Raw genomic sequence first — 9736 nt, forward strand, 5'->3', positions numbered from 1 at the left:
GTTAAGGATGGTTATGAGCCACCATGTGGTTGCTGGGATTTGAACTCTGGACCTTTGGAAGAGCAGTCGGGTGCTCTTACCCACTGAGCCATCTCACCAGGCCCCGTGATGACTAGTTTTATGTCAGCGTGACACAAGTTAGAGTCAATTGGGGAGAAGGAACCTCAACAGAGATGTGTCCACCAGGTTGGCTCAGGGCAAGACTGTGGCACATTCTTTTTAAATCGACCATTGATGTGGGAGGACTCGGATCACTGTAGCTGGCACCGCCCCTGAGCTAGTGATGCTGAGTGGTTTAAGAAAGCAGGCTGAGTATGAATCAAGGAGCAATCCAGTAAGCAGCATTCCTCCGTGGTCTTCATCAACTCCTGCCCCAAGGTTCCTGCTCTATTTAAGTTCAATCCCCGACATCTTTCAATGATGAACTGTTGTCACAGCAGTTGTAACTCTAAGATACACACGGAGCATCAAATATGCGCCTGGCATGCTGGATGATGTAATGGATCGAGTTACAAGGTTGTCACTTCAGGTTGCTTCCCGGGTAAGTCACAGAGACAGGCCTAGAATTAGCCAGTTAGGGTAGGGTGTAGTGCTTGTAGGATGGAAGTCAATCTCAGGTGCATCCAGAGTATAGGAAACCATACATAACACAAAAGAGGTGGGCAGGGGGTGGGGGGAGGTATCCCACCGATGGCACTGATGCAGCTGCATCCTGAGACAGTCATCCACAAAAGGGCACTCTAGGCACAACGTGCAGATAGACACAAGTATTTCTGTCTATGCATGTTGTGGTGTCATGTGTGTACTTGTCAGTGTAGGTATGTGCACATGCACACGTGTGTGTACAAAGATGCATACGAGGCAGGAGGTAGACACTGGGCACCATTTCTCAACTGTGCTCCATGTTCATTTTTCAAGATGGCGTCTCTCATTGAACCTGACCCTGGTAAATGTAGTTAGGCTGGCTGGCCAGTGAGCTTCGGGGATCCACCCGTCTTCACCCCTCTCTCCCTCTTGGGTTTTTACATGGACGCTAGGGGGTCTAAATTCAGGTTCCTAATGCGTTTGTGGCAGACACTTTGCCAACTGAGCCATCCCCTCAGCTCTAGGTTGGCTTCCTTTTGTTTTTCCCCGGGAATAGATCCTGGGGTCCTGAGCACTGTAGGTAAGTGCTCCACCACTGTGTTACATCCCCACCCATCCAGTTTGCATTTTTTTGAGTAGCTATGAATAGTCATCAGTTGTTAGAACTCAGAACCAGAAGACAGAATGAGTTTGGGTAAAACTACCAGAACTGTTGGCCACAGGTAAGAGGGGTGTGGGGATATAACAAACCAGACAACACAATGTCACGGGAGAATTTTGAGGAGTGAAGTGGCAAACAGCTAGTGTAGAACAAGACTGAAGTAAGTAAGAGTGAAGCCACAGTAAGAGTGGCTAGACGGGGGTGCTGAGAAGGGGCACATTAAAATAAAGCTCTTAGCAGATCAGAAAGGGCATAAGGGAGACAACCTAACTTCTACTTGAACCCTCTACAGACTAAGCCACTGGACTGCACAAACATCCACGGAACAATGAGCGGGTTGTGTTTCTTTGTCTCACCGGTGAGAGTGAACTTAATAACAGAACAAATGCTTACGCCGGGAGTTCTGCAGCTTAACTTCTGGTTTCATCTGAGCAGTACAATTGCTCCTTTCAGGCCCGGAGAAGAAATGAGAGGACACAGCTCGGCTGCATTTGGCCCAGCTCCTCTTCTTCCTCATTGCCAGAGGTAGCCCCCCACCCCCGCCCCGTGTAGGAAGAAATCTGTAGGTTTCATTAAAAACCTAGCCCAGGGTGAAGCATGCTAGCCACTGCTTATATTGTAGTGAAACTGAAGCCCTGCAAGCCTGTTTCTGAAAAGGCCTGGGAGGGAGTCTGAAAAATAAATGACCCAGATGACCTTCCAGGTCCCTTTTCTGCTTTAAGCTCTCTTTGTGCACTGCCTGCCAAAGAGGAAGCCCCCCTCACCCCCACCCCAGGCATTGGCAGGTGATGGGGTTTCTCTCATTAGCCAAGCTGCTGCATATCTCCAGCTTCTAGGGGACTGCTGAGCTCTGTACTGGATGGCCATAATACAATTTCATCCTGGAACCTCTTGTCCATCAAATAGGGATGTTATTTCTCTGTGAAGGAATTATCTTTGAACTGGACAACAATACTACCTAATGTCCTATCACCACTGCCCTGACCAATTCGTAGGCGTCCCTCTCTTCTCTTACCTTTTTACATAAATTTGTTAGGTGTGTGTGTGTGTGTGTGTGTGTGTGTGTGAGAGAGAGAGAGAGAGAGAGAGAGAGAGAGAGAGAGAGAGAGAGAGAGAACTTGCTGGAGTCAGTTCTTCTTCTCTGTGTACCCTTCATAGTTTTATCCAGCCCCAACAGAGACATCTACAACACCAAAGGCTCAGGGAACACCGAGGAGTGGGGGGGGTGGGGGGGGTGGATGCAGAAAGATTGTAAGACCCAGAGGACCAAAATGTCTGCTGTGAGATAGGGTCTTCTATGAATGATAGGGAAGCTACACTTAGGAGATCTCTCAGCTGACAGTGACACCACCAGTTGATTAGTACCAATGTGGAGGGGGGAATCTTAAAAGGCCCTACCTCTAGATGAAGAGCTGCAGGTTAGTTCTTACTGGCTGCTGAAAGAGGTAGAATCAATCTTCTCCAGGGACTAGCAGGTTATCCAGTCTTCAGTGGTCAGTCTTAACCACATGTACATTGGAACAACATTAAGCAGCCTCAGCAGGATATACACATATGTAATATTTCTAATAATTATTTTATTATTATAATATAAGCTATAATCACATACAATTTTATATAATTAAATATAAATATTACACATATAATTAAGTATGAGGTCATAAATCTGAGGAGTGAAAGGCACAGGAGATGTGGGATGAAAAGAGGGAAGGGGTAGAAATGATAATATAAACAGAATATACATATACATAGATGAAATTCTCAGAAAGATTTAAAAAGATAGGTATTTGTTTTGTACTTTATAGATAATTTTATTATATTTTATTTATTTTGTGAGCCTTTGAGAGTTATTTGTGGGCGCTCATTTGTGCGCATTAGTTGAGGTCAGAGGGCAACTTGTGCGGGTTGGTTCTTCCCTTCTACCACTTGGGTCTTGGATATCAAACTCAGTCCATCAGACTCAGTGGCAAGCCCTTTTTAGCTCCCTCAGCTATCTCATGAACCCAGTGTCTATCCAATTCTAAAATTAAACCTCATTGACTCCTTATCCAGCTTACACTGAATAGTTTTTTCCCACCCTGTTTATGATGGTATAGAGTTTCACTACTAAGAGATTTTCCATTGTAACTGTATATCTGGCATATGTACACAATATGTTCATATATCTTTATATAATCCTGTATTACAACTATAACTGGTTTATTTGACTCACTCGGAATTTCCTTTCTTGTACAACATAAAAAAAAATAATTTTAAAAAAGATGCTAACTAATGTTTTCCAAATGAGTGGCTCTAATGACTAATATTGGTAAGGCTTAACATTCAACAGGACAAGTTATGTCTTCGTTATCGTACTTCTAAAGGATGCCTATGGTTGCTCCTATACACACCTCCTTTGGGGGGAGTTTCAGAATGCCTTTGTTGAGTTTTGTTTAAAATCTTCATTGGGAGTTCATTGGGTGAGGATTGCAAGTGAGCCTTGCAGGCGGAGTTACCTTTACACATTGAATATCCCATTTTTATTTGGAGGATCTTAAAAATAAAGTTCAGTTCTTACAGTGGCCTTAACTTATCACATTTTTGCTGTGTTTGTTAATTTTAAATGCTCTATAGTAGCTGTTACTGGTCCCTCTGTTTCCTTACTGGTATGTAGGTTTTTGCTGGTATGTAGGAAGTGACAGGTTTTGAGATGCCAGGCTCATAGCCATCGACTTCCCCCACCCCCATCCTGCTTCTAACAGTTTTAGCAAGTCTGATTTTTTTCTTAACTTTTTAGTAAGTAATTTTATCATCCACCTCTAGGGCTAGTTCCAGCTCACTTTGAATGTTTATAATTCCTGCTTCTTCCTCTCGAAGAGAAGAGCTTTAATCTCACCGTATCAGCAACATCTGCATCAGCAACATGAGGTGGAATGAGGTGAGATGGATAATCCCACAGTCCAGACATCAGTGGAAGATGCTGTGGAAACCTCACACCGTAAAACCCCAGAGGGTCACAGTTTCAGAGTTAGGGACTTCCACCCCTATTGTATTGGCAGGTGCTTTTCACATCAGAAATAAGAACATTAAATTTCCTCAAATGCCTCACCCTCTTTATTTGTTTAAATTGTTTTTAATTTATTGACTTTACATCCCACTCACTGACCCCCCCATCAACCCCATCCCACAATCCTTCCCCCTCCCCCTCCCCTTGTCCTCTAAGAAGGCCCAATTGAGGAAGCCTGAATCTCATTTAGAAGGGGGAATAAAATAGTCATAAGGGGCAGATGGAAGGAGGGAGCTGGGAGGGAGCTGGGGAGGGAAATGGGGGATTCAGGATCAGGTGTGCGGAAGGACATGAAAGATGACTAGATGACCATGAAAATGAATGGAAATCTGCAACTGATGGGAGTGAGGAGGTGGGTGGGGTGGCATCTCCAGGATGAGACATGGCCTGGGATGAGGGAGGCGCCCAAGAATCAATAGGGGTAACCTTAGCTGTGACTCAGCACATTGGGGATATGGAACACAAAGAGGCCTCACCTCTTTAAAAGATGTTATGATAATAGTGTGACCCCCCCCCCACACACACACACCCTGTGTTTGCTATGTTTAAGCTTAACATTTCTCTGAGGTTTGATTTAAACCCTGCAGGTTCAACCCCACTAAGAGGGTTCAGCAGTCTGCCGGACATCTTGTTCTTCTTCTACTGGCCTCATGATGACACTCATTTACAGAAGAGCCACGGAGGGTTCCGGAGGGAAAGGTAGATCCTATGGAAATCTGGGAAGAGGTTCAAAGTCACCTTCAGACCCAAAGTTGGGCTCCACTTTGGTCACCTTGCAGGTCTGCCAAAACCTTCTCGTTCCTCTTCTTTCCTAAGACTGTATCAGTCCCTGTCCAATGAGCTGATTATCTGGCCTCAGTGAATGGGGAGAGCAGCAATCTGTGACCTTTCTGCTTGGGCCATTGGTTTGTGTTCTTAAACTACAGCTGCATGTGCGTGTGTGTGTGTGTGTGTGTGTGTGTGTGTGTGTGCATGTGTGTATGTGAACAAAAGGAAAGAAAGAAAAGGCTTAGCCTAAGATTATACTGGAAAGGATGCTCTGCTCCTCCAGTAACTAAAAGCTTATTCAAAACTTCCATGTTTTTAAGTGTCCTGAGCCTGGGATCCCGGGCGCTTGTTCTGTCTCTCTGTCTCTCTGTCTCTGTCTCTGTCTCTGTCTCTCTCTCTCTGTCTCTCTCTTCCTCCCTCCCTCCCTCTCTCCCCAAGACATACTCAGACATGGTGCCAGGAAGCATTCACTCTCAAGCCTGGAGACTAAATACAAAGAAAGCCCCACTGTAAAAATGCCTCTCACCTCCAGGCTCTTCCCCAGCACCTCTGCTCACCGAGTAACAGGCTGTCAGCAGAAATAAGGGTCAGCAGTAAATCTGCAGCCCCGTCTGAGCCCTGGTGTGTGGACAGCAGGAAGGGAGCTGCTCTGCTCCAACCAGTGTGTCCTGGGGGCAAGCAGATGCGCTGTTCCCTCCCTGAGTAGTGAGCACCGACCACTGTTTGTAACCCAGGGGTAACCAGGTGGAACCCTTGCTTCCGTCGGGCTTCTCAGAAAGGTTCGCTTCTCTGTTTAATCCCCACGTTAGCTCCGAGGGTGGACTTACTAGCATCCTCAGTCTCCAGATGTGAAAAATAAAGGGATGGAAAAGCAGAGGAGCGGAACCAGCTCTGAAATGTTGTGTCATTTGCCAGGCACGCCCAACAACAGAGTCAGATTCACCTCCTCTTCCTCACTCTGCAACCAGCAGATACACCACTGCTGGGGCCACGGAGCCTAGTCCTGCCTCCAGGGTAAGCCAGGAGCAGCCCTGTATCAGGAGTAGGCTAAGGGTCCTCTGAACAGAACAGCATTGAATTATCAGCCTGCCCTGCTCGGGGACACAGCCTCTCGTCTTAGAGAAGTTAACAGAGAAAGGCCGGAACGATGAGCCTACTTACATTAAGTCACTCAAGTCAGTTGGGACTCAGGCACTAGCCAGCCAGACCCTAAATGCAGGCTTTCTCCTTTACTTTACCCTCTCTCACATCGGCAGCAGGGGAGCAAAGGGGGCCCTTTCAGATCCGCACATCTCAGGGCCCCACAGGTAAGACAAGAGCTGGTAATACAAAGGGGCAAGAACAGCCTTTTGTTCCTCTCTCCCTCTGTTTCTCTGCTTCAACCCCTCCTTGCTCTAGACCCCAAGAGTAAAGCTCGTGCAGAGAGCAGGACCACATTTGACAAGACAACCACCGAGGCACCGGGCCAGCACCGCATCACTGTGGTCCCTCACATACAAGCATATGTAAGGAACCTCTAGGCATCCAGACACTCCTCCCCCGCCTGAGAAGACAGGGTCCCTCAACGGGCATCACACACCTTCCGGATGGAAAGAAGTTGGCTTACAGGTCACTTCATGGGGGAGAAGTGTTTTATATCTATATTCCTCATGATTAGCATGACGGTGTTTGCTGTGGGTAGATGGCTATTCCGTGGCTCTTGTTCCCAACTAGGACCCTTTTCTGGGACCTCGTCTAGAGGAGGGAACATTGCACATCAGAAATGCAGACAGATGGGGGCTCTAATGCGTCAGGCCAGTCCCTCTATACTAAGGAGTCCCACCCCCTCCCCTGCAGACTGGGGGACAGACAATGCTGCTCACCTCCCCCGGAACCATGGGGCACAGCAAGAGGGAAGGCCCTGGGTAGGACTGGAGCCTGAACCTCTCTCCTGCCATGCCCTTGGCGCCCATTTCCTCTAGTGCTAGCCTTGCTAAGCCTGTTAGACACTGCCGAAGTGTGACCCCGGTGCCCAGGACAAGCACTTTGCCCTGGGGCCGTGTGGATCAGAACTCAGAGTGGCCCTGACTTGACTTGGCAGCATCTAACTTGGCAGGAGCTTGGCCCGGAGGATTAGCGAGGCCTCCCGTTCCAAGGGTATTTGTCATCAGGCCTCTTGCCAGAGCTGTCAGCAAAATCTGCCTTCTTGAACCCGCTGCGTGGTGGGACCAGAGCTCACAACCACAGCCTGGCAGAAGCCAGTCGGGTGGGGGAGGACCAGATGATTCAACTGGGGGTCAGAGTGTGTGTGGCCCTAGGCCTTCCCGCTTTTGTCCCCGAGGAGAGGACAATGAAGCACCCTCTAACTGCTCTTCACTAAGACCTCTGGGTAGGGGTGGGGTGGGGGTGTCACAGAGTGGCCGAAGCCAGCACGTGTGGCTCTGTGGCTTCTCTAAGCAGTCATAGGACTTCAGGAGGCCACAAGTGAACCCACAGTGCCAACAGCACTGAGCGCCCGCGGGAGTTGCACTTGGGATCTTGCAGCTTCAAAGCCTCAGAGGAGGACACAGATGCCAGATGCCATGGATGGGAAACAAGATGGCTTGCTCTCCCTGTCCCTGTCAAGCACCTCTTCCCCGTCCCGCACTCCACTCCGATATCTGGAACTATGGAGGGACGGGGCGGGTTCCAGGTTTCTTCTGCACTTGTGAGGAACGGGTGGGTGAGGTTAAGTCCTGGGGAATGAAAGGTGACTTCAGATTTCTGGCTGGCTTAAACCTTGCAAAGTGGCCTTAAAGCAGTTCCTCTGAACAGGACCAGCCAGTTCCCTCTTCCCAAGGCTGCTATAGCAACATAGGTCTAATGGGTAATGGCCAGTCCAGACTGCCTTTCCACAGCTGCACATAATAAAGGACAAGCCAAAAGGGGCCAATGGAGTGAGAAGAAAGACAGACAGGCCGCAGTCAACCCACTAGAGAGGCCCCTGTGGTGTGCAGAGTGAGGAAGGCTATCAGTGCCACCATATCTCCACAGAGGGGGAGGGGAGGGCTTCTGCTCTCAGCATGAACATCTAGACCTCCTTGGGTACCGGCTGCCCATCGATGACCTCATTCTGCCCACCCTGCCAACCCTGTGAAATGGGTAGGGCTAAGTGGGTACATTTTACTGGTGGAAAAAAAAAATCAAACCAGTAAGCAATCTACCTGGCTCCCCCTAGGACGGGCGACCTCCTTATCGAGCCGGGAAATGAGCTGTCCCATACCTGCATTCTATTTTCAGAAAGCGGCTCTTCCCGGTTTTTTTTTTTCAACAGCGGTACCCACCACTAAGCATCAGCACTGCCTAGGTCCCCGGAGACTCTTTAATTGCTGGGGTTGGTGGAAATGTGCAGGCCTAGTCATTTGAAACCCGCAGTTTACAAAGTGCTGCCAGGATTAGTTATTACACTGAAGGCTCTCCTTTGGGCTACGTGCAAATTTTGGGTTGGATTTAGAAAGGGGGCCGTGAAGCAGGAGACCAAAGGAAAAGTCGGCTGTTTGTTCTCACCCACTCTTAACCTAGGACCTAAGTGCAAACCAAGGGCCCAGTGCTCTTCACAGTGACAACCTTGCCCCCTGCCGACCCCTGGCCCAAATTCAACAAAACAGAGGAAGGAAACCAGGATTGTTTGAAAACTCAACTTCTGGATAACACAACTCGAATTCAGGTGCATCTGTGGCATCTCAAGGAGAGCCTCACATTTCCCCCTGCACGAGGCTCCAAGTTTGGCACCCAGAAGTGAACACCCAACCCCGCCGCCCCAACCTCCTTGGCTTCTTGGTTTCCGTCCAAGCGTTCTCCGAACCTCTCCCGCACTGAAGTTCACAGAGAGCGCTAACTGAGATGCAGATGGCCAGGCTCACCGGCATCTCAGCCTGGATGTGCTCCAGCCCAGACCAACCCCAGCCTCCTGTTGACCTTCACCCTTCCTGCATGGCTCCTCATGCCTGAAAGCATTTCTCAATGCTGTCTGGCTTTAAAGTTTAACCATCTACTCTTATTAGGCAGAATGGAGAAAAGAGCCAAGGTCTGGAGGTCTGGACTCCGACGATTCTCTCGGTTATGGGACCCCTGGGGCGACTCCCTGAACCTTGGGATGCACTCATATGAAATATCGAGATTAAAGATTGAGAGCTTAGACACGACTCCTCTTAGGTAACTAATAGTAAGCTCTGGGTAGTTTCTCTTCCATGCTTGGGGCTCCAGTCATGGGCTGGATGCGGGCCTGTTCACATAAGACTTGGACAATCAAGCTGTGTTTGTCTTTCTGCCAGAAGCTGTCCCATCCATCCACAGAACTGCCAGCGTACTCCCTTCGGGAGATCTTTACCATGATCAAAAGCAGCCCACAATTTTCCAGTGCTCTCAGCCCCAGGCCCTTGGTGGTGGGTGACCTCCGTGGTGAGGTACATTGCCCCTGCCATGTACAATCTGCCCGAGACAAACCTTTTGGCTTTCACATCTTGCCATCTCTCTTTGTCCTACCACTAAGAAGCCCTGATCCCAGGCCTCTGCTTCCCCTTAAGGATGTATATATTAGTAGACAGTAGGGCACGCTGAGTTTTCTCGGAATACTAGCTAAATCATTTTGCACATATGCCAACCTGGAGTTTGTATCATAGTAAATGACTCTTGACTTTTTTTTTTTTTTTTTTTTT

At 48.5% G+C, this 9736-nt stretch overlaps 1 protein-coding gene across 3 annotated transcripts in view; it reads right to left on the reverse strand.

Moving 5' to 3' along the window:
- Nucleotides 1-9736, reverse strand: part of Hlf (HLF transcription factor, PAR bZIP family member) — a 52696-nt gene that overhangs the window by 9865 nt on the left and 33095 nt on the right. The gene's annotated exons all lie outside the window — the stretch shown is intronic.

Source organism: Mus pahari, chromosome 14 (assembly GCF_900095145.1).
Source record: "Mus pahari chromosome 14, PAHARI_EIJ_v1.1, whole genome shotgun sequence".
Lineage (NCBI taxonomy): Eukaryota > Metazoa > Chordata > Mammalia > Rodentia > Muridae > Mus > Mus pahari.